We start from the raw sequence: 26,154 nt of genomic DNA on the forward strand, positions 1-26,154 counted from the left end.
TATAATAATCAGTGACAGTATAAACATGAAGATATAAAATATGACACCAAAAATACAAACTGGGTTTGGGGCGAGAATTTTTAAGCATAGATTTTTTTACCATAAGGTAGTCAAAATGTAAAGATTTCCAGTTATAAGATAAATAACTCTGGGGATATAAATGTACAGCATGGTAACTACAGTCAACAACCCTATATTGTATATTTGAAAACTCTTAGAGAGTAGATCTTAAACATTCTTATCACAAGAAAAATCTTTTGTAACTATGTGAGTGATTGATGTTAATTAAACCTGTGGTACTCATTTTTAAAAAAAGAGTAGATCTTTTAGAACGTGTTTGAAATTAAAGGGCTACCTGTTTATAACAGATACAGTTATAGGTCGACATACATGAGCCGTACGGTAACCACAAATCAAAAGCCTACCATAGATACTCAGAAGCAAGAGAGAAAGAACAGAAGCATACCAATCAATAACATCATCAAACTACAAGGGAAGAAACTAAAGGGGAAAAAAAAGAAGACTAGGGAAAGACTACAAAATCAACTGGAAAATAAACAGTAAAATGGCAATGCTCCAATCAAAAGGCATATGGTGGCTGATTGGGTTCTAAACCAGACTCATCTATATGATATCTGCAAGAGAATCACTTCAGAGATTAACACACACAGAGACTGAAAGTGAGGGTGTGGGAAAAGATATTGGTGTAAATGTAAATGAAAGACAGTGGGAATAGCAATACTCATCTAAGAAGAAAGAGACTTTAAAACAATGTCTGTAACAAACGACAAAGAAGATCATTATATAACGGTAAAGGGATAAATTTAAGGAGAGGATATTACATCCGTTAACATGCATGTACCCAACACAGAAGCACGTAGAAATGTAAAGCAAGTATTAACAGGCATAAAAGGAGAAACTGAGAGCAATACAGTAATGGTTGTTGTTCAGTCACTCAGTAATGTCCGACTCTTTGCAACCCCATGGACTGTAGCATGCCAGGCTTCCCTGTCCTTCACAATCTCCCAGAGCTTGCTTAAACTCACATCCACTGAGCTGGTGATGCCGTCCAACCAACTCATCCTCTGTCATCCCCTTCTCCTGCCTTCAATCTTGCCCAGCATCAGGGTCTTTTCCAATGAGTCAGTTCTTCGCATCCAGTGGCCAAAGTACTGGAGCTTCAGCTTCAGCATCAGTCCTTCCAGTGAATATTCAGGACTGATTTCCTTTAGGATTGACTGGTTTGATCTTGCAGTCCAAGGGACTCTGAAGAGTCTTCTCCAACACCACAGTTCAAAAGCATCAGTTCTTTAGAGCTCAGCTTTATGTTCCAACTCTCACATACATGACTACTGGAAAACCCATAGCTTTGACTATATGGATCTTTGTTGGCAAAGTAATGTCTCTGCTTTTTAATATGCTATCTAGGTTGGTCATAACTTTTCTTCCAAAGAGCAAGCGTCTTTTAATTTCATGGCTACAGTCACCACCTGCAGTTATTTTGGAGCCCCCCAAAAATAAAGTCTGTCACTGCTTCCACTGTTTCCCCATCTATTTCCCATGAAGTGATGGGACCAGATGCCATGATCTTCATTTTCTGAATGTGAGTGTTAAGCCAACTTTTCACTCTCCTCTTTCACTTTCATCAAGAGGCTCTTTAGTTCTTTGCTCTCTGCCATAAGGGTGATATCATCTGCATATCTGAGGTTATTGATATTTCTCCCGGCAATCTTGATTCCATCTTGGGCTTCATCCAGTTCAGCGTTTCTCATGATGTACTCTGCATATAAGTTAAATAAGCAGGGTGACAATATATCGCACTGACGTACTCCTTTTCCTACTTGGGACCAGTCTGTTGTTCCATGTCCCATTCTAACTGTTGCTTCCTGACCTGCATACAGATTTCTCAAGAGGTAGGTCAGGTGGTCTGGTATTCCCATTTCTTTCAGAATTTTCCACAGTTTGTTGTGGTCCACACCATCAAAGGCTTTAGCATAGTCAGTGAAGCGGAAGTAGATATTTTTCTGGAACTCTTGCTTTTTCAATGATCCAGCAGATGTTGACAATTTGATCCCTGGTTCCTCTGCCTTTTCTAAAACCAGCTTGAATATCTGGAAGTTCAGAGTTCAAGTACTGTTGAAGCCTGGCTTGGAGAATTTTGAGCATTACTTTACTAGCATGTGAGATGAGTGCCATTGTGCGGTAGTTTGAGCATTCTTTGGCATTGCCTTTCTTTGGGATTGGAATGAAAACTGACCTTTTCCAGTCCTGTGGCCACTGCTAAGTTTTCCAAATTTGCTGGCATATTAAGTGCAGCACTTTCACAACATCATCCTTTAGGATTTAAAATAGCTCAACTAGAATTCCATCACCTCCACTAGTTTTGTTCATAGTGATGCTTCTTAAGGCCCACTTGACTTCACGTTCCAGGATGTCTGGCTCTAGGTTAGTGATCGCACCATCATGATTATCTGGGTCATGATCTTTTTTGCATAGTTCTTCAGTGTATTCTTGCCACCTCTTCTTCAATATCTTTTGCTTCTGTTAGGTCCACACCATTTCTGTCCTTTATCGAGCCCATCTTTGCATGAAATGTTCCCTTGGTATCTCTAATTTTCTTGAAGAGATCTCTAGTCTTTCCCGCTCTATTGTTTTCCTCTATTTCTTTGCGTTGATTGCTGAGGAAGGCTTTCTTATCTCTCCTTGCTCTTGTTTGGAACTCTGCATTCAAATAGGTATATCTTTCCTTTTCTCCTCTGCCTTTTGCTTCTCTTCTATTCATAGCTATTTGAAAGGCCTCCTTAGACAACCATTTTGCCTTTCTGCATTTCTTTTCCTTGGGAATGGGCTTGATCCCTGCCTCTTGTAAAATGTCACAAACCTCATTCCATAGTTCTTCAGGCACTCTGTCTATCAGATTTTATCCCTTGAATATATTTGTCACTTTCACTGTATAATCATAAGGGGTTTGATTTAGGTCATATCTGAATGGTCTGTAATGGTCTTCAATTTGAGTCTGAATTTGGCAATAAGGAGTTCATGATCTGAGCCACAGTCAGCTCCTGGTCTTATTTTTGCTCACTGTATAGAATTTCTACATCTTTGACTGCAAAGAATATAATCAGTCTGATTTTGGTGTTGACCATCTGGTGATGTCCATGTGTAGAGTCATATCTTGTGTTGTTGGAAGAGGGTGTTTGCTATAACCAGTGCATTCTCTTGGCAAAACTCTATTAGTCTTTGCCTTGCTTCATTCTGCATTCCAAGGCCAAATCTGCCTGTTACTCCAGGTATTTCTTGACTCCCTACTTTTGCATTCCAGTCCCCTATAATGAAAAGGACAGCTTTTTGGGGTGTTAGTTCTAAAAGGTCTTGTAGGTCTTCATAGAACCGTTCAACTTCAGCTTCTTCAGCATTACTGGTCAGGGCATAGACTTGAAATACTGTGATACTTAATGGTTTGCCTTGGAAATGAACAGAGATCATTCTGTCATTTTTGAGATTGCATCCAACATTGCTTTTGTTGACTATAATGGCTACTCCATTTCTTCTAAGGGATTCTTGCCCACAGTAGTAGATATAATGGTCATCTGAGTTAAACTCACCCATTCCAGTCCATTTCAGTTCACTGATTCCTAAAATTTCGATGTTCACGTTGCCATCTCCTGTTTGACCACGTCCAATTTGCCTTAATTCATGGACCTGACATTCCAGGTTCCTATTGCTCTTTACAGCATCAGACTTTACTTCTATTACCAGTCACATCCACAGCTGGGTGTTGTTTTGCTTTGGCTCCGTCTCTTCATTCTTTCTGGAGTTATCTCTCCGCTCATCTCCAGTAGCATATTGGGCAGCTACTGACCTGGGGAGTTCCTCTTTCAGTGTCCTATCTTTTTGCCTTTTTGTACTGTTCATGGAGCTCTCAAGACAAGAATACTGAAGTGGTCTGCCATTCCCTTCTCCAGTGGACCACATTTTGTCAGAACTCTCCACCATGACCCGTCCATCTTGGGTGACCCTACACGGCATGGCTCATAGTTTCACTGAGTTAGACAAGGTTGTGGTCCGTGTGATCAGATTGGTTAGTTTGCTGTGATTGTGGTTTTCAGTCTATCTGCCCTCTGATGGAGACGGGTAAGAGGCTACGGAAGCTTCCTGATGGGAGAGACTGACTGAGTCAAGTACCGGGTCTCTGTGCTTGATCGGAAATGAGTTAGGAACACATATACAAGCACACGTGTACTCACACACAGACACACACATCTCACATGCAGCAGCTCTTTCTGTATCATCACTTACTTCTGCATTTTGTGTCATTATATGTGTTTCTCCCACATTTGTGAGATACTTAGGAGCAAAACCTTGCCTTGTTCATTCCATAAAGAATTCACAAAAGGTTTGCTGAATGATGGATGGAGGGATGGATGGATGGGTAGATGTATGGATAAATGTGTGGGTGAGTGGATGGATGGATGAAGAGATGGATGGAAGGATGGATGGACGGGTGAATGGATGTATGGATAGATGTGTGAGTGGGTGGGTGGATGGATGAATGGGTGGATGGATGGATGGATGGGTAGGTGAGTGGGTGGGTGGATGAATAGCTACCAGGAGGATGGAAGCAGCCTGGCACCCATCCCAAAAGGCAGGTAAGGGGTTGCCTATGAGGTGATGCCCAGGAGTATTTGCAAGTCCCTGCCCTTTTGAAGTGAGATGTTTCTTTCTTAGCTCAGGCCCCCTTGTCCTGCTCTGAGGCTGGTCAATATGAGAATGTGGGGATCAGTGTCCGGCACTGGACCCAGAGTCTGCCTAATCTTAACAATCAGAATGGGGATGACTATAACTTGAGGGTAGAAGGATAAGCTGCTGGTTCCCAAAGACCTCCTCAGAGCTTTCGGAAGCCTAAAGCCACACCGCTCACATGCATTTCTGGGGCATCACTGAAGTGGAGTGTATGTAGTGGGAGTGGTAAGAAATGCTAAAAGGTGAGTGGGAAGGTAGATCTGGGGAGAAAATCAAAGTGCTGCAGGGACCAGAAAGGACCAGAGACTGTGTGCTAGGTGGTGTGGGTGGCATATTTCAGGAGATTGGGGTCTAAAAGGCAAAACCCAAATGGAGACTCTGGTCTGTGAGCTGCCAGTCCAGAAGGAGCCCTCTCCTGGAGGACTAAAAGGCATTTCCCAAGGCAGGGATGTGAGCATTTGGGGGCAGAAAGGATTGGGTAACAGAATGAGAACCCTGGAAGGTATGCTATGCCACCAGCTAACTGCCTATTCTCCACTCCGCCCTGCCAACCCCGAGCCTAAGGTCCCTAGCATGGAATCCATCACTCCAAGAAAAACAGAGCCTGCATGGGCTGGTGAAAGCAGAAAGGGCCACTGCTCTGGAAGTCAGAACCATCCAGTAGGTGATAAGGAATCTGTCCTGGACCACCCTGTCCAGACGTCAGGAAAGTCAAACATTGGCAGTTTCATACAGTTCCATCTACATACATATTGATATGTGGCTATGTAATAAAAGCTAGCTATATTTTATACAATTATGCCATTTTTGCCGTGGACTTCCCAGGTGGCTCAGTAGTAGAGTCCACCTGCAATGCAGGAGACGCAGGCAGCTTGGGTTCAGTCCCTGGGTGGGGAAGATCCCCTGGAGGAGGAAATGGCCACCCACTCCAGTATCCTTGCCTGGAGAATCCCATGGACAGAGGAGCCTGGCGGGCTACAGTCCATGACGTCGCAAAGAGTCAGACACGGCTGAGCATGAGCACAAGACTGCCATTTTTGTTTTAAAATATAAGATGTATTTTGGGGAGATACATCCTTTTTAGAGGTAATTATGTTAAGCCATTGACAGTGGTTTTTCCTGGAAGGGGAATCGGGATAAGGAGCAGAGAGAGATGGGCTTTTCCATATCCAGAGATCGCTTTTATTATTTATTTCACTGTTCACAGGATTGTCCACGGGCCTGAGATCAGTTCCACCCCTTTCCCACAGTGATGGCTACCTGCAAAGATCAGCCACCAAGCTCAATGACAGAGGGGTATGGAGGAGCTGATGGCAGGACACCAGGAATACCTGTGACCGGCCACCCAGGAGGTGTACGGAGGTGCCCCGACCTGGAGATATGATACTCCTGGGTCCTTGTTAGGGCCCTTTCTCTTCTGCGCAGGTGGCCCGGGGTGAGGATATAAAGTTTCAGGCCTCTTTCCCATCTTCCTCTAGTGGGCACAGGGGCTGGCCATCCCCACTGCCAAAGCCCTTGCAGTGTGAGACAATGCAGGAACTGGCTTTCCCAGGGCCTGGGTCCTGTGCCCTCCCAGGAAGTCAGAGATGGCAGGCTGACTCTGGTGAAGAGTCGCTCCCAGGGGAATCTCTCTTCCCAGCAGGGCTCTGCTCCCACTCTTGAGGGCCAATGCACTTGTGGGGAACTCGCCAAGCCTGCCAGTCCTCTGCAAAGTCATGAGTAAGTGAATTAAACCACGTTTATCCCATCCCTTCTCACACACAGGTGCTTTCTGGTTCCCTGCAGGCATAGGTGAAGTCCCTGCCTCTCCAGCCTCATCTCCAGCCCACTCTTCAGATCTGGCTTGAGTCCCCTTGCAGATAGTTAAGGGCTTTGGGAAGGTCATGTACATACTGCTATATTTAAAATGGCTAACCAACAAAAACCTATCATATAGCACAAGGAACTCTGCTCAAAGTGCCAGTTATGTGCCTGGCTGGCAGGTAGTCTGGATGGTAGGGAGGTTTGGGGGGTGAATGGATACATGTATATGTATGACTGAGTCCCTTCACTGTTTGCCTGAAACTATCACACTATTGTTAATCGACTATACCCCAAAACAAAATATTTTTGGTGTTAAAATAAAAATAATATTAAAAAAATAAGAGAGTCCCCTTGCAGCCTCCCTGACGCTGTTCTCAGCCACCCTACCTATTATCTGTCCCTCTCTGGTCCCAGAAGACCCTGGCCAGCCCTCAGGAAGGGCATTCACCACCCTGAACTGAAACCCATCATTTATACCTGTCCAGAGAACATTTATTTTCTTGAGATTCACTTTGGCAAGGTGCTGTCAGCCTGCCTGGAGAGATCTTAGCAGGGATGGCCCTTGAGAAGCCCTCCTGAATTTCCTTTTTTTTTTATTTTCGCCCATAGCATTTCCTTATTTGATATCCCCTTCCTGGTATCCCATCAGTGCTTCTTCTCAGAAATGGTCTTGTTCTTAATTTCAGGACGTTATTATTCTTGTCACTGCTTGTATTTTATTTTTGATCATCTGCCGGAAAGCCCAGAATACATTTGGTAGCTTTGTCTAGCAAATAGATGGGAACTTTTTATGAAACTTTTTCCAGCTGCATCATATTTACCTTAATTTTCCTTCATCTTGGTTTCTCATTTCAATTTTGATTCCTCTGTATTACAGGTATCTCTGTAAGCTATCTCAAAAGGCTCTTGTTTACCTTTAGAATAAGGCAGGAGATGGATGAGAGAGAAGCTGACAGATACATCCACATGTACGTGCCAGTACCCCTCTGTGCCATGGCCCCTCTCTGTACCCCCTCAGCACTCCATCCCTGGCCCCCAAAACAGTAGAGGCTCATAATATACTTACTTAGAGTTTTTAAATAGTAGTTCATTAGTTTAATCTGTATAGTAATGCTGCAAGGTAAGAGATATGGTTCCATCTGACAGTTGAAGAAACTGAGGCTTCAGGTACCACCCTTGGTCAGTGGCCGAGTCAGGATTTAAACCCATGCTTGTTTGCTCTGTTTGTTTATTACACATCACCTCTCTGCCAAGTCTGACATGCTCTGCTCTCTAGACCTGTGAGGTCCAATCTGGTGACCACCAGCCACCTGTGGTGCAGTGGTAAAGAATCTGTCTGCCATTGCAGGAGATGCAAGAGACACGGGTTCTACCCCTAGGTTGAGAAGATCCCCTAGTATAGGAAATGGCAACCCACTCCAGTCTTCTTGCCTGGAGAATCTCATGGACAGAGGAGCCTGGCTGGTACAGTGCATGGGGTTGCAAAGAGTCAGACACTTTGAGCACAGTACAGCACACAGCCACATATGGCCATGGAAATTTAAATTAGTCTTAGTTAAAATTAAAAATTCCTCCTGCATGCTGGCTGCACTTTCAGGGCTCTGTAGCCCCGTGTGGCCAGCGGCTACTGTATTAGTACTGAAGAGAATGCATTCTCAGCACGGAAAGAGCATTTCCTGCCGCCTCCTTACACCTGCACTAGGGTCCTGCCAGGAGCCAGCAGTGCCCAGGCTGGACTTGTACTTTCTTTCCTCTGCATCTTTAGGGTGTTCTTTTCTCAGCCTGAGCATCCTAGCCCTCCAGCAGCAGCATCAAGCCATCCTTGCCTTCGCAGCCTGCTTCAATCCCTCCCCTTCCCCACCCGTCCTCGGCCCCAGACACCTCCACCTCTGACTCCCTGATGCCTGAGGTCTGTGCCCCAATGTGGGTGACTTTTCTTTGGCACAGCCTCACCTCACTCACCCAGCAGTGCAGAAAGGAGGTGCACGCTGCTTGATTGATTGAGGGGGAAGACAAGAGAGTGTAACATGAAAATCGACTAGAAAACGTGACTTTGTCGCAACCTCTATTTCTGCCGCTCATGACCCCACTCCCCCATACAGCTCGCTGCCCAGGGCCCCCTCTCCTCCAGGCCGTAGGTGGGGGCAGGGGCCTGAGAAACTGTGAGCAGGTCCAACCTGTGCCCTCACGGTGCTCATATCCAGTAGCTTTGGGCGAAGGATTTTACCCTCCTTCATCTCAATGTCCTCTATTGTGAAAAACGTCCTGTAATTCCTGCCGTTCTTCCCTGGAGGGCTTGTCACGGGGACTGAGAATGTAGAAGCCAGGGCCTTCATATGACATGAAAAGCATGAATGTAGCTGGGAAACTGGGAAATGTTCACCGCTGCCTGCTGTGTCACCCTTACATCGAGCTGTAACTCCCACCCCCAGCCGTTCTGAAGTGGGGGTGCAGCCAGGCCCAAGGCCCACCGGACAGCTCCCCTGGGAGAAGGCAGCAGGGCCAGCGCTCAGCTCCCAGTGGGTTCAGAGAGACAGGGGCGCCACTGAACTGAGTGGCTCTAAACAAAGGTTCCCTAGGGGCTTGTGCCCCAGGCTGATAGCTGCACACAGAGTTTTGGTTTTCTTCTAAATAAAACCCTGAATGGAGTTCAGGTTGGAACAACGTTTGAGTCCAGAGTTAAAGAGTGGAGACTGAGGGGAAGGCCTGGCTGTGGGGTTAGGAGGCTCAGGATGGGCCCCACCCCAGCCTGTGTCTGTGTCAGATTCCCTCCCGGGAGAAGTGGGGACGGTGCTCAGCACCCTGACAGCTCGAGGGAGAGCCGGGGAGTGTTCCTCCTCTCAGAATGCCATCCCGCCACAGCCCAGCACCCCAGCCAGGCGAGGCTTTGAGGCCTGGCAGGCAGGGTCCTGCCTCACTCTGGGGCCCAAGCTGTTCAGAGGTGACGAACACGCTTGTCCACAATTGTCCAAGAAGGTAGGTGGTAACTCAGGTCAGCCCGGGCCTGGGTGTCAAGTCCCCCTTTGCTTCTTCCTGTGGGCACTTCATCTCTCATGGACCTCAGTGTCCTCGTCCACGAAACAGAGGCAATAACACCCCAAGTGCGGGGAAACGGAGCATATGACACAGCTGACGTGGCCAGGTGCCCGGGCCTCGGGGCCGAGGCTTCACACCTCCTGAGCCCCCCCTGAGGCCCCCCTTCTGGGGGAAGGCGGCCCCGCACTGCCGCCCCCTCTGCTCTTGCGCCTGCCTTCCTGGAGCAGAGGCCCAGCACACCCCCTCCTCCTGCTCGGGCCCCAGCAGCCCTGCGGCTGCTGGGATGGCTCTCTGGGCTGGAGTTCCAGGCTCCTGAAAGGGCTCTCGCGCTCCCACCTCATCATCTTGTTTCCTGCAGTGCTTTCCCAAGGCTGTGACTCCCAACCCACCCCTGCCCAAAGACCCTCCTCCCACCCTCCCAGCTGGCAGAACATAGGCTCGGGGCAACCAGCCCACAGAGAAGGCCTCGGAAGTGCCCTTACCTTGTCAGGGTAGGGGTCTTGTAGTTTGCCTTCCCAGGCAGTCTGAAAGGAGCCGGGCAGAAGGCAGTGCCAGGGCTCTGGGTGTGTCGGAGCGCACGAAAGGGTAGGAAGAGGCGGAAGGGCCCCAAGAGGAAATGGCCGAGTCCTCTGGGCCCACATAATTTATGACAGGACTTTGTCCTTGAGCTCCAGGCACACCCACTCCCACAGGGCTCCTGCGGCCCCAGCTAGTAGAGCCTCGGAGCAGTCCAATCTTTAACCCTGGCCTCTTGGTCAGAGAGTCTCCATGGGCCACGAGAGCTTGATTCTGTGCACCTGTTGCTACAACCAGCCAAATCCCCTGGTGCCCAGCCATCCAGGGAGCTGAGCATCTTTCCAGGGATCACGGGAACTCCAAGGCTGCTTATGCAGGAGTTCTACTCCCAAACCCCCTGTCTTAGTTGGGAGCACAGACAGGAGAGGCCAGGGAGCCTTGCACCAGAGCTAAAGGCCACTGGGGCACCTAGATTCCCAGTACAGTCCCTGGGAGCAGAGGGGGCTGACTGGGGCTGGGACTTGAATAAAGGGGGATTTTTGTGATGAGGCAAATACAGATCCTTCAGAAGGAAAGAGCATGCAGCAGTGCGCCCTGGGAGAGGCCAGGTTGGAGGGGACAGGCAGTCCCTGGAAGCGACGGTGAGGTCTTTGAAGGTGGATGGAAAATAAGTCCACGGGAGATGCCTGCTGACTGCAACACTTTGCCTGGGCGAGGAGAGGCCTTGGGGGTACTCCTCAGCGACCCGGCAGGAGCCCATCGGGTTCCCTCCCTTTTCCCAGGACTTGGCAGGCAGAGGTGTGGGAACTAGCTGTCATATTTATTTGTTTATTTGGCTGCACTCAACCTTAGCTCTGGCACGTGGGATCCTTAGTTACAGCATGTGGGGTTTTTCGTTCTGGCATGCTAACTCTCAGTTGCGGTATATGGGATCCCTTGACCAGGGATGGAATCCGGGTCCCCTGCATTGGGAGCGCTGAGTCTTAGCCACTGGACCACCAACGAAGTCCCTATCATCTTCTAAACAGGACTGAGGCCACAGCAGGGTGACAACCCTGACCTTGAGCCTCTTTGAGAGATGGGAGCCAAGTGCTGGTGGAAGGGAAAAGGATAAAGCTGAAGAGCCATGGGGGAGAGATCACGTGGCCCTGGAGAAAGGCAGCGGCCACTGCCGTCTGAGCTTTCTGTGGGCCCTGCTGCGGGCTCCACAGAAGCCCAGCTTCCTGCTGCTACACACTCCATTGTTGAGACAGCTGGAAGGAGTTTCTGTTCCTCGCGACCAACCAGCCCAGGACAAAGTTTCAGTCTCTCAGTCATGTCTGACGCTTTGCAGCCCCATGGGCTGAGGCATGCCAGGCTTCCCTGTTCTTCACCATCTTCTAGAGCTTGCTCAAACCCATGTCCATTGAGTCGGTGACGCCAGAGGTAGGAAAGTGAATTGGGAGGTGACTTAGAAAGGGCCATTTGGAGGAAGCACGGGCTCCGAGGCATCTAGTCAACTTCCTACCCACTCCCCAAAAGTGCTGTGCTCAAGTTCTATCCGGCTCCAGATAGCTTCCTGGCCCCTAAAACCTCATCCAGTTTCTGGGTCAACACTTGCTTTGGGATGGTTTCACATGGCAGGTGGCTTTTCTGGTTTAGATAGAAAGGAAACATTTCACTCCCACAGGATGGGTTCTGCTAATCCTGGCAGCTCCTGGAAATGATGAGCCCCCTATTTTGAGGCTCCTGAGACCAGACTGGGTCCTTTGTGGCCCTCATTCCACTGTCCTCTTCCAAAAAAATAGTGGGACAGAATATTTGTGTAGAACAAAATGATTCAGAAGACTTTTTTATTCCAGAGCCTGTCTTAAAATTTGATAGAAACACATTTTGGATACTTACAGACTTGTCTCCTGCTTTTTTAAAAAATAGTTTGACATTAAATCATAAGTATTTTCTTACACTATAGCAAATATTAACCATAAGTCTTCAAGTCAGCATGGTCAAAGACAAATATCGTATGATACCGCTTATATGTGGAATCTAAAAAATGGTACAAATGAACCTATTTACAAAACAGAAATAGAGTCACAGATTCAGAAAACAAACAGTTATTAAGGGACAAATGAAAGTCAAAGTGTTAGTCGCTCAGTAGTCGCTCTTTGTGACCCCGTGGACTGTAGCTCGCAAGGCTCCTCTGTCCATGGGCTTCTCCAGGCAAGAATACTGGAGTGCGTTGTCATTCCCTTCTCCAAAGGATCTTCCCAGCCCAGGGATCAAACCCAGGTCTCCTGCACTGCAGGCAGATTGTTTACTGCCTGAGCCCCCAGGCAAAGAGAGGGGGCGTTAAGTTGGGAGATTGGAATTGACGGACTCCATGGGTGCTAAGTCGCTTCAGTCATGTTCAACTCTTTTTGACCCTATGTTCTGTAGCATGCCAGGCTCCTCTGTCTACGGGATTTCCCAGGCGAAAATACCAGAGTGGGTGGCCATTTCTGTCTCCAGGGGAACTTCCCCACCCAGGGATCACACTCACATCTCCTGCGTTGGCAGGTGGACTCTTTACCACTGAGCCACCTGGGAAGCCCCACTTTGCTGTATAGAAGAAACAATTACAACATTGTAAATTAACTACACTCCAATAAAAATTGACTTTTAAAAAAGGCAGCATGGTCCACGCTACAAGCGCTCCATCATTTGTGCAGCCATCATCCCTGGATGGACGTGGGGAGGCAGTCAGTCCATCACCACCACCCGCAACACTGCAGTGTACAAACCTGTGCTCGCAGCTGTGTGTGCAATTTGTCATCACAGGGAAATTCCAAAAGGGAACTTACTGGGAACTTACTGAAACAAGGGGCCTGAATGCTTAGTCACTAACCTTTCTCAAGCAGCACATCAAGTTGTTCCTCCCAGCAGACAGTGTCCAGGAAACTTCAAGGACCTGGCCTGACTGCTGTGTCAGTTGGTAGAGCCCAAAGGGAACTCCTGAGGGGCAGTCCTCTGAGAGCCTCGGGTTTTCTGTTGCTGAGGGTACCCCAAGTCCTGGGAATCAAGGAAAGAGTCTGGGAACTCAGCCTGCCACAGCCAACCTAAGACCTCTTATCAGTCACACATGTGGCCAGACTTGACTGTCCCACAGCCTAATGTTACTTCCACAGTTCTCAAGATGCAGAGTCTGCTAACCTTTAAAAATATGTTTCTGACTTGAACCAAAAGGCCTCCATGAGACAACCTGTGTTCCATTCCATTCTGTCCAAAGGTCAAGCCCACTGTACTATTTGCAGAGCAGCTAAAAGAGAGCACAGTGAGCATTGCCTTTTTTTTTTTTTTAAATAAACTCTTTATTTTGTATTGGGGCACAGCTGATTAACAATCTTGTAATAGTTTTAGGTGAACAGTGAAGAGATTCAGCCGTATGTATACATGTATCCGTTCTCCCCCAAACTCCCCTACCATCCACCTGTCATGTAACTCTGAGCAGATATGAGAGTTCCATGTACAGAGAGTATTTGATTTCAGCTCTGCCAAACCCATCATAGAGAGACCTGAAGCAGCTTGTTTCCCAGTGGCCCCGATCTTCCCATCCAGCCTACCGAAGCTGAAGTTATCCATTAACACTATAAAATAGCACAGCTGTAAGCACAGACCTCTGTGACTGAGTTACTGTTTACAGAGTTTTACATTTCTCCGTCTCAAAGAAAACGAGCATCTAATAACTGCTGTCAATGTAATGGGTCCGTTGCACATGCCACTCATTCAACTTTCATCAAAACCCTACAGATTAGAGGTGCTCATCTGACTCTTTTCACAGTAAGGAAATTAAAACCAAAGAAGTTAAAAAACTTGCTTAAGTCACGTGGCTGAAAGTGGTGGGAGCAAGATTTGAATGGAGGTCTACCTGCCTCAATGGCCAGGGCTCACTGCGCTATATTATACCCCTCACCAACCTCCAAACAAACCTGGACTCCCTCAAGTTTGAATCAGACATCCATTTTCAGAGATTTTCAGGGAAGGTGCTTCTCCAATCTGCTCATCCTAGCACAGGATCCAAAGAGAATTTCTCCTTTAATTTCTGTGATCACCGACATCCTAGGACAAAATTATCTGGGAAGAAACCAGGCCTAAATGCTTCCCTGGAAACAGCTGTGTGAAGCATAGCAAACATTCTATCTGTGTGGTCCAGACTTTCTTGACTTTGGCATTATCAACACTTCGAGCTACATTATTCTTTATGGGTGTGTTGGGAGGAGCTGTCCTGGGCACTGTAACATTTTTTTTTAGCAGCATCCCTGGCCTCTACTCACAATGTGCTCTCCCCCAGGGGTGCAATTAATTGCTTCCAAGTATTTCCAGATGTCTCCTAGAGGGGAAAATCAGCTCCCGTTGAGAACCAATACATGGCTCAAAGGTTCGAGTACAATTAAGGCTGGGAGAAAGAGGAGGCCAGCAAGGGCTAGATGGAATGGCTTGGAAGAAGTGATGCCGAAGCTGGCCTCCTTGAGTGGCAAAAAGATCCAGCTCAGAAGATATGGGAGGTAGCAGGAAGAGGCTGGTGCTCCCTAGAGGACCTTTGTTCTGACGCACCAAGAAAATGCCTATATCGACAGAGAAGTCTTAGAGCGGCATCCTCCCTGGATCAGCACCATCACTAGACTGGGCAAAGCTTGGAACCCACGTCCTGATGGGCTGGGGGTGGGTGGGGGGCGTCCACTACCCCTACCCAGGAGGAATGACTCATTCTGATTGGGCTTTATCATAACCCATCTGAAGGACCCACACAGAGGTTTGTCCAAAGGTTGCGGTTAGGGTTAGGCAGCAGCAGGGGCACAGTTGCGTTATAACCTGCTCTAAGGCCCTACACTTGCCCGGCTTTAAGACCAAAGAAAGAGCTCAGAGTCAGCGACAGTGGTATCAATGGTTTAATGGATGACAGAGTCAGAGCGAGGTCCTTGAGCGACACCCCCACTGGATGTGGCTAACAGCAGGCAGGACACGACAGCCAGTTATAGGGTGAAACTGACATCGGTTTGACTTATTAGTTACCAGGGAAACCAGCAGAGGGACACACCCCTCATTGCCTCTTTGATAAGAGCAATCACTAGCCAGGGCCTGTGGCGAACATGTAGGACGGTCAGTCCTGTGAGTAGGATGTAGGTGAAGAAGACCCTGGTCCAGCAGGGGTGTACAGAGAGCAAGGAAACAGTCGTCTTGAGTGACCTGACCACAGGGCACAAAATATGTCACTCTCTAGAAAGCCGTGGCAGTCCAGTGAATAAATCTCGGTCTTGGGCCCTGGCACTTAAAGCCCAGTTACTGGTCATAAACAGGGGGACCTCTGCCCCATGACCAGAGTCAATAGCCTCCCAATGACTAATATGATTGCCCTGGGAAGTTGAAGTGGTGGAAGGAACAGCAAAACCTGATTACATGGCAACTCAATAAACAAGTTAAATGATGCTGATGATGGTGATTGTGATAATGATGATAACACTTTGTCCAGCTCTTGGAAATGGTTAAGGGTGAAAGGTCCATTGTTAAAAGCTTCATTTCTAAACCCCCCCCCAAAAAAAAGAAGAAGCATTAGGATGGATTTCTTACCGCTGACTGGAATGCTCTGTGTACACCAAGGTGAGTTTCTTTTCCTCCTGTTTCCACAGCTGCAATACTCTTTTCGGCCTCACTCATGATTAGGGTCAACCACGGAATGAGGGTAAGTAATATGCTTCACTTCCCAGCCTGCCCCGTTTAAACCTGCTGCACTAGCCTGCACAGTCTCTCTTCTGCTCTCTGTTGGTGGCATGCGGAATATCCAAGAGTGGATTCTGAGGCCCTAAATGGTGGTGGAGCCACAATATGGAAAAACCTTGGGGTCCTGAATGACTCTGGGGTGCAGAGTTCCACCACTGAGCCCAGTACCCATTTACAAGGACAAGAAATAAATTTTTCATTTCAAGTCACTGAAATTTGTTGTTGTTATAACAGTTAATCTACCATCTTTAAAACATGATCCTTCTGCCATCCAAATCTGCCTTTGTCTTTCAAACACCAGCACAAGCACTCCTCCCAGGAACTTGGCCCTGATTGCCACTCTAGCCTTGCCCCCCTTTTCATTTCTAAGGCACTCATCACACACATCACATAACTTACCTGTTAGCATGTATTTTTTTCAGAGTAGGACTTCCTGATGGATGGTAAGTTTCTCAAGGCAAGAATCATATGTTACAGGTTTTGTGTATCTTCACAATTCCTAATAAAAACAATGATAATAATTAATGTATATATTATGTCCCAGGAGTCATTATTTATACATAAACACATTTCATAACAACTCTATGAGATGAATATTGCTACTATTCCCAGCTTATAGATGATGTTTAAGCACAGAGAGGTTAAGCGATTTGTCCAAGGTCATCATAAGTTAGACGGTAACAGAGCTAGGATTCACACCTAGAAACTTGAGTACTGAGCGAGGGCCCAATAATTATACCTTCCTAACCATAATTGTTAAAGGACTGCTAGCTTGTATGTCCAGTTAAATTGTACCCTGCTTGGACAGGGAACATTGGTATTGATCTCATTTGTTCTCCTATCTGAAGCTGGCCAGGTGCAGAGGAACTGTCACCCCCCACCACTGCAGGCCAGCTGGAAGCCAGCTGTGTGGGCAGGGCAGGATTTGCTCCTTTGCCATCTATATTTACCACCCGAAGCCCTGGAAAAGGTGTCAAATAATTCAGGAAAACTCACTGCTGCTTTAAACTAGTTTTGGGAGAAAAACAAGTAACCTTTTTTCCTGCATAGTCCCAAAAGCAGAGATTACAACTTTTAGCAAATTCTCCTACATCTTTTTCAAATATAATTAACTTTCCAGCTTTGTATCTCCTGTTAAACCCTGACTATTAGAGCCAAATGGAAGTCTAGGGTCTCGAGGCAGCCCATTATGGAATTGCATTTGGAGATAGGACCTTTAAAGAAGTAATAATTAAGGTTGTGTGTGTGTGTGTGCACCCACACACTCAGTTGTGTCCAACTTTTTGCAGCCCCATGGGCTGTGACTGCCAGGTTCCTCTGTCCATGGAATTTTCCAGGCAAGAATACTAGCAATTAAGGTTAAACAAGGTCATTAGGGTAGCGCCTTACCTGGTCCAATCTGACTGATGTCCTTAGGAGATTGAGACACAGAGATGAAGAGGGATAAGGGAGTGACAGGGGAAAGGCAGCTGCCCACAAGCCAGGGAGAGAATCCTTAGGAGGAACCAGCCCTGCTGGCACATTGACCTTGAACTTCCCACCTCCAAACCTGTGATAGAATAAACCCCTGTGGTTTACACTGCCCAATCTGTGGTATTGTGCAGCACCCCTGTCAGACTAATATACCAAGTGATCAAGTTTATCGTTTCCTGTGATACATCATACTCACAGGCTGTGATGAGAACAGTATTTCATCTCCATGGTATTCTTCCCTCAAACCCACAATCCCAGTCTAATCATGAGAAAAACATCAGACAGCCCAAACTGAAGGACATTCTACAGAATATTTTTCCAGGATGCCTCAAAACTGTCAAGATCACGAAAAGCAAGAGAAGTTTGAGAAGCTGCCATAGACCAGTGGAGACTAAGGCGACTATGCAATACTATATCCTGGGGGGGGAGGGGTCCCAGGACAAAGGCAGGACCGCAGCAGAAACACTGTTGAAATCTAAAGAAAGTCTTCGTGTGCTGTTTAGTTGCTGAGTCATGTCCAACTCTTTTGCAACCCCATGGGCAGTAGCCTGCCAGGCTCCTCTGTCCATGAAATTTCTCACCAGAGTTTAGTTAAGAAGGTGTATCAGTGTTGGTTTCTGGCTTTTGAGAAAAGTAATGACACATGGTAATGTAGGTTGTTGATATTAGGGGAAACTGGATGAGGGATATATGGAAATTAAACCTCTTGGCAAATTTTCTGTAAATCTAAAATTATTCCAAAATCTAAAATGACAGAGTCCATTTGAGTTTCTGCTTTCAGCTCTTTGGTATCCATACCTGGGAGTAGATTTGTTGGGTCATATGGTAATCCTATGTTTAACTTTTTGAGGAATGGCCAAGCTTTTTCACAGTGGAGGCACAAGTCCCACTAGCAACTGTACCAAGATTTCAATTTCACCATATCCTCACCAGCACTTGTTAGTTTCCACTGTTTTGATTACAGCCATTTTAGTTGGTATGACATGGTGTCCCACTGTGGTTTTGATTTGCATTTTTCTAATGATGCTGAGCGTCTTTTCATGTGCTTGTTGGCTACTTGTATACCTTCGGAGTAATGTCTATTAAAGTCCTTTGCCTGTTTTTAAATTGGGCTGTTCGTCCTCTTGTTACTGAACTGTAGGAGTTCTTCATATGTCCTAAATATTAAGCAATTATCAGCTATATGATTTGCAAAAATGTTCTGTTCCATGGATTATCTTTTCACTCTCTCGGTAGTGCTCCTTTGAGGTACAGATGTTTTTCATTTTATGAAACTCACTTTATCACTGTTGTTACCTATGCCTTTGGTGTCATATTTAAGAAACTACCACTAAAACTAAAGTCATGTAGATTTGCTTGTATGTTGACTTCTAAAAGTTTTATAGCTTTAGCTGTTCCATCTAGATCTGTGATCCATTTCGAATTAATTCTTGAATATGGTGTTAAGACAAGGGTCTAGTTTTTTTGATATGTTGATGTCCAGTTTTCTGTCACCATTTGTTGAAGGGACTGTTCTTTCTCCACTGAATGGTCTTGGCATCCTAGTCAAGATCAGTTGACTGTAGATGTGAGGATTTATTTCTGGATTCTCACTTCTATTCGATTGGTCTATATGTCTGTCCTTATGCCAATACCAAACTGCTTTGATTAATGAAGGTTTGTAGTAAAATTTGAAAGTGAAAGTCTCCCAACATTGTTCTTATTCAAAGTTGTTTTGACTCTTCAGGATTTCCTTGTGATTGCATATGAATTTTAGGACAGGTTTTTCCATTTCTGAAAAAAAAGTACTATTGGGGTTATGATAGGGATTGCATTGAATCTGTAGATCATTTTGGGGTAGTATTACCACTGTAAGTCTTCCAATCCATGTACATGAGATATCTTTTTATTTATATATTCTTTGGTTTTAGAAATGTTTTGTATTTTCAGTGCACAAGTCTTTCACTTCTTTGGTTAAGTTTATTCCTAAGTGTTTAATTCTTTTTGATGCTCTGATAAATAGAATTGCTTTCTTAATTTCTTTTCAGATTGTTCATTACTAGCGTATAGAAAAAAACTAATCTTTGTGTGCTGATTTTGTATGGCAACTTTGGTCTGCATAGAAGTATTATTCACTGTAGCCAAAAGGTGGCAAATATGCAAGTATTCATCAAGAGAAGAATGGATAAACAAAGTATATCTGTGCTTTGTATATATGGATAAATATGGATATCCATATATATGTACAATAATTTAACCCTTAAAAATGAAGTTCTGACACATTCTATAACATGGATGAACGCTGAAAATAGCTAAGTGAAATAAACCAGTTACAAAAGGGCAGACAGTGTATGCAATATAAAGAATAGGCAAATTCATTGAGAAAAGATTAGAAGTTATCAGGGGCTGTGAGGAAGGCAAAATAAGGAGCTACTGTTTAATGGGTGCAGAGTTTCTGTTTGGGATGATGAAAATTTTTTGAAATAGTGGTGATGGCTATATAACATTATAAATATAATGAATTGTACACTTAAAAAAATATTTTACCAATATTACAAAAATGGCTTAAAAAAAGACTGTGCAGTTCACTTGGTCCAACCATGATTTCACAGCTGACCCCCTTTATGACATACTGACGATCTCGGCTCCCACACTTCCAAGGAGGTGGTGCTCATCACAAACCAAAACCAAAGCGAACTAAAACAAAACAAAAAAAAGAGTCATTTTGTAACTTAAAAAAAAATTCTTTTAAGTTGATTAAGTCTTTATTTATTTATTTTGATGGCATGGCATGTGGAATTTCCCAGCCAGGGGTCCAACCCGCGGCTTCTACATTGGGAGAGCACAGTCTTAACCATTGGACCATCAGGGACGACCTTCCTTTTGTAACTTGCATAATTATTCAGCCACATACATGATTGTGTGTTGAAGAGGCTGTGCTCAGGACAGAGCACACATCTATACAAAGATGGTTTCTATACAAAGCAAGACCAGAATCCATGAAGATATCTCTGCCTGATCATTGGGCCAAGAGATGGGGCCCAAGCATAACAAATTGGTCTGGTTAGCTTCCACATCATGATCAACTGGAGACTGGCACTTCTGGTTTTCAGGTTATGAGTAGTAAGCCCATTAGTGGGGTGTGAAGTTAATTTGATATGCTAACCTAAAACAATCCATTATTTTACCAGCAAAATAGGTGTATTCAGGAACAGCAAAGAATTGCAGTTCATGACATGCAATCTATGGTGAACTGCAGGGATATCCAGAGAACAAAAGAGAGGACCGTTTTCTTTATAGAAGAGGGGGCATTGGGAGAGGCTGTTAAACAGAGTCCACTGAATGAAACTTCTAATTTGAAGTGTAGCGGCTTTTCATTGCCTAAGTTGTGATGGCTTCTCATTGGCTGATGGTTGCCAGCCCAGGAAAAATTTTTCCTAGCTCCTGCTGGGTAGTAGAGCAGTAATCTTCTTCCTGTTGGAGATGTAAAGATACTTCTCTCTCTGTTGGGTCTGTAACTGATATGAGCAGTAGAGCATTAGAGCTCCCCTCTCTGACCTACTGACTCCATTGAGGCTTCTGCTTATCCATTTCACAGGTATTATATGACAAAATCAGAACTGAGTAGAAGTTAGCATGTGGAACTAGAGTAAGTGTTTTATGCTGTTAACAACCTTAGAAGCTTATTTGCACCATTTCCCCTTGTCCTCCCTTCCCCCAACAGAAAACCAATGTTTTGTTTCTTATACAATCTCAGATTTTAAAAACATAGTTAAAAGCATCAACAAATATATGTACTTTTCCCCTTTCCTCTGTTCTGCGCTTTGCCTTTTTTCACAGTTCAGAAGTCTTTTTATGTATCAATACATAAGAGAGTTTCTTTGCTTTTCACTATAGCTATATAACATTCCATTGTTCAGATGTATCATAATATTGTGATCATTCCTGGTTAGATATTTAGGTTATTTCCAGCATTTTTCAATTAGTGCTGCAATAAGTTAATTTTGTAGATACATCATTTGTACATAGCCAAGTGTATTTGTAGGATACATTTTCTGAAGTTCAATTACTAGGCTAAAGAGTATATGCATTTGTAATTTTTATAAATATTCCAGCTTGCTTTCCGGCAAGTAGTAAGAAAGGAAGGGCTGCTGTAATATACTCCCGCCAGTACCCTGGGAGAGGGCCTCTTCCTCCATGGCCTCACCAGTGGAATACTCTCAGATTTTTGCAATCTGAAGTGAAAAATAATATCTCAGTATAATTTTAATTTGCTTTGATCTTGTTTGAGGATATCTTTTATGAATTTTAGAGCCCTTAATATTTTCTCTGTTGTGAACTGTCATATCTTTTGTCCATTTTTCTACTGGTTTATTGGTCTTTTTCTATTGAGTTATTGATTTCTGGGGTTTCTATATTCATTAAGGAGATTAACCTTTTGTTCTATAAACTTTTTAAAGATTTTTTTTTAATGTGGACCATTTTTTTCTTAGTTTCATTTTTTTATTGAAGTATAGCTGATTTACAGTGTTGTACCAATCTCTACTGCAGAGCAAAGTGACTCAGTTATATGCATGTAGACATTCTTTTTTTAATATTTTTTTCCATTATGATTTATCACAAGATCCTGAATATAGTTCCCAGTGCTACACTGTAGGGCCTTAGTTATCACAAGACATTTAAATTCAACAGCCTGAGGCCTGACTTTGCCCCGGTCCTTACTCAGGACAAGTGGAACTGTTAAACATCATCCTTAGTAATAGATCTGCTGTTGTTTGCAACCGAGTGAATTGTACTGCACTGTTCTGTTAGTAATAGAGCAGAACAGTACTGAAGACCTGAGCCAGGAAGTTCCCTTTTATCAAATGACACAAAGTCCACCCTCTGGTTTAAAAGTTCCAGGTAACAAAATGGGAAATAAATTCATATTTAAAATGTAGCCCACCAGGCTCCTCTGTCCATGGGATTTGCCAGGTAAGAATATTGGAGTGGGTTGCCATTTTCTTCTCCAGGGTCATGTGGACCATTTTTAAAGTCTTTATTGAATTTGTTACAATGTTGCTCTTGTTTCATGTTTTGGTTTTTCGGCCAAGAGGCATGTGGGATCTCAGCTGCATGACCAGGGATGGAACTTTACCTAGAAGGTGAAGTCTTAATCATTTCTCTTAACCACATAGAGAAGGCTCTAGGATAGTTGAATAAAAAAATTTTTTAATTCCTAGTCATTTATCTTTTGGTTTTGTTAATGGTGTGTTGTTTCTGCCATGCATGTTTTTACAGTTGTTTTACTATTATGTTTAATTTTTTGTGTGTAGTCAAAATTTTCAGACTCTGGCTTTTGGCTTTTCAATCTTTGTCTGAAAGTTTTTTTCCCTCCATTTTTAATAGGGAATTCTTAGGTGGGGCTTTGGTTGTTCACACAAAGTTTTGCCGTTTATAGTATTCTATGACTATTTTGTTAATTTCATATATTCTGGCCATCCTTCCATGTGAGGGCTAAAGATTCAATTAAATTGTATTAGTGGCGGTGTGGTGTGCCATGGTATTGATGTTTAATGATTCGTTATCCACTACTCATGGGCTTTCAAGTGGGTCCAACTTTTCAGTATTCTAACGATGTGGCAGGACAAATCTTGCATGTGTCTTAGTGAGTGGTGAGTCTGCCACGTGCGAACACTGCACAGAGCTGGAAAGCAGGCTTAGAACACGCTTGTTTCATTTGTTTCTTCACCTGCAGGGACCCCTAGTGGCTCAAGAACAAGAAGGCAGGTCAGACTTGGAGACGGCTTCTCTCACAGAGAATAAAATAATAATGAAACAGAGAATAATGAAAATAGTGGTCACTCACCTAGAGCCAGACATTCTGGAGTGTGAAGTCAGCTGGGCCTTAGGAAGCATTACTATGAACAAAGCTGGTGGAGGTGATAGAATTCCAGCTGAGCTATTTCAAATCCTAAAAGATGATGCTGTTAAAATACAGTATGTCAGCAAATTTGGAAAACTCAGCAGGGGCCACAGGACTGGAAAAGGTCAGTTTTCATTCCAATATCAAAGAAAGGCAATGCCAAAGAATGCTCAAACTACCGCACAATTGTGCTCATTCCACATCCTAGCAAGGTAATGTCGTTTAAAATCCTTTCAGCTAGGCTTCAGCAGAATGTGAACTAAGAATTTCCAGATGTAGAAGCTGGACTTAGAAAAGGTAGAAGAATCAGTGATCAAATTACCTACATTCATTGGATAATAGAGAAAGTAAGGGAATTTCAAAAAAGATCTGCTTCACTGACTATGCTTAAGGCTTTGACTGTGTGGATCACAACAAACTGTGGAAAATTCTAAAAGAGATGGACATACCGAACCACCTTATCTGTTTCCTGAGAAATCTGTATGCAAGTCAAGGAGCAATAGTTAGAACCGGACATGGAACAATGGACTGGTTCAAAATGGAGTACGTCAAGGCTGTATATTGTCACCTGGTTCATTTAACTTCTACGCAGAATATGCCATTAAGATGCCAAGTTGGATGAATCACAAGCTGGAATCAAGATTTCCAGGAGAAATATCAACAACCTCAGATATGCAGATGATACCACTCTAATGGTAGAAAGTGAAGAGAAGCTAAAGAGCTTCTTGATGAGGGTGAAAGAGGAGAATGAAAAAGCTGGCTTAAAAACTTAATACCCAAAAAACTAAGATCATGGCATCCAGTCCCACCACTTCATGGCAAATAAAAGGGGGAAAAGTGAAAACAATGACAGATCTTATTTTCTCAGGCTCCAAAATCACTGTGGACAGTGACTGCAGCCATGAAATTAAAAGACACTTGCTCCTTGGAAGGAAAGCTATGACAAACCTAGACAGTTTATTATAAAGCACTTTGCCAGCAAATGTCCGTATAGTCAAAGCTATAGTTTTTCCAGTAGCTATATGTAGATTTGAGTTGGACCATAAAGAAGGCTGAGTGTCAAAGAGTTTATGCTTTCAAATTGTGGCACTGGAGAAGACTCTTGAGAGTCTCTTGGACAGCAAGGAGCTCAAACCAGTCAACCCTAAAGGAAACCAACCCTGAATATTCATTGGAAGGACTGATGTTGAAACTCCAATACTTTGGCCACCTTACGGGAAGAGCGGACTCATTGGGAAAGACCCTGATGCTGGGAAGGACTGAGGGCAGGAGGAAAAGGGGGCAACAGAAGATGAGATGGTTGGATAGCATCACCGACTTAATGGAGATGAGTTGGAGCAAACTCCGGGAGATGGTGAAGGGCAGGGAAAGCTGGCATGCTACAGTCCATGGGGTTGCAAAGAGTCAGACATGACTTGGCAACTGAAAAACAACAACAACAAGGGGCCTTGAAATCTTCTGATTCAACCCCCTCATCTAACACAATAAGCTCAGAGCTTGACACAGAACCCAGATTTCTGACCCCCGAGTCTGAAGTTCTGCCAGTGCCAGGCTGCTCTTGAAATCGTATGACTTTTCACTCCCAGAAATATTCAGCAAGTTGCAGTGTCTCAAAAGGCTGGGAGGATGGTTCTTTCACGGTTATCAGTCAAGGGAAACAGAGTTCAGGTCTGCCACAAGCTCATTTCTCCCATGCCTCTCATGTCCCTTCTCTATCTTTAGTATCCTTAGGGGGAAAAAACAGCCTCCCTTCCGAGTGGCCTCTCTACCACCAGCTGTGCTGGGACTGGAATGAGGAGTGGAGAGAGACAGTGGTCTTCAAAATGCAAGGCAGACAAGACTCAGAAATTGTATCTGTTCTGCTCCAAGATCTGTCCTTTGGAGGCTCTGAAAGACAGCCACCTGGTGGTAAGGGGCTCTGGAAAACTCTCCTGGAGCTGTGTTTGCATTTGCAAGCACAATGCTTTAACTAAGACTTATGCTTATTTCAAAAAGCCTGTCCTATCTCACTAAGTTAATGGCTTCTTGAGTACAAAACAAAGACCTGACACTTCCTTACAGCCTTTGGCTCTCTGCACATTATGCTGTGTTCAGTCTGCTTCTATTTCTCCATTCTCTAAACCATCAGGACAGTTAGAATTTTTATGTTAAAACTGAGTCATTATCCTTTTGTAATTGCATTGCTTAACACAATTACTTTCATTGCTGTTGGTTGTGTATGTTTGGTGAAACTACAAGATCTTTATTGACACGATTTGCAGCGTGTTCTCTTCCTGGATTTCTGCCCCATTCACTCACCTTATTACACAGGTACAGCCTCTTAGAAGAGAGGTTGATCTCTTTGGAAGAGAGATGGATCCTGAGCCCTCTTCTACTAAATGGAAGGAAATGATTTTTTTAATTTTCTACCTTTGGTTCCAAGCACTGTTAATTCCTTGCTCTTGATTCTCACAATAGCTTAATAAGATGTCATTCCTACAGCTGAAGGGGTAGACTGGGATTTCAAAGCTGTTTTCCACTGTACGCACAGGGGAAAGACTGCCTATGAACTCTCTTGCAAGAAAATGGTCATTTCTAGAGAAACCACCCCTCTCTCCTCCTTTCCATGTCCTTTTCTGGAGCCTAGAACTGGGTTCTGCTGGAGTATTCTGACTGCCTAGCAATGGTTCCAGGATTATCAAAGCTGGGATGTGGCTTCACTAATGACATTCTGAGAATTCATAGCATAGCTAACATCATAAAATTCATAAATCTGAACTCCAAGGTAGAATGTGGACTTTTCAGGGCACCACATGGGTCCTTACAGCAGGCTAGGAATGCCTAGAAATCCAATCCAAGATGTATGCTTTACCAACTAACAAACGAAAGGCCTTATTTCTGCAAGTCTACACCTCCTGTGGAATATTTCCTATACTTCCTCCAATCTAAAGGCAGTAATATTGTCCTCTCTGTTTAAGACAAAAAAT

General features: G+C 44.5%; 1 protein-coding gene across 1 annotated transcript in view; it reads right to left on the bottom strand.

Annotated features, from left to right (window-relative positions):
* MYO7B (myosin VIIB) overlaps window positions 1-10,204 on the bottom strand; it is a 97,347-nt gene extending 87,143 nt beyond the window's left edge. Inside the window, exon 1 of the mRNA XM_027964673.2 lies at window positions 10,065-10,204. The gene's annotated coding sequence lies outside the window, so the exon portion shown is untranslated. The remainder of the gene's footprint in view (window positions 1-10,064) is intronic.
* Between the last annotated feature and the right edge of the window lie 15,950 nt (window positions 10,205-26,154).

Source organism: Ovis aries, chromosome 2 (assembly GCF_016772045.2).
Source record: "Ovis aries strain OAR_USU_Benz2616 breed Rambouillet chromosome 2, ARS-UI_Ramb_v3.0, whole genome shotgun sequence".
Classification (NCBI taxonomy): domain Eukaryota; kingdom Metazoa; phylum Chordata; class Mammalia; order Artiodactyla; family Bovidae; genus Ovis; species Ovis aries.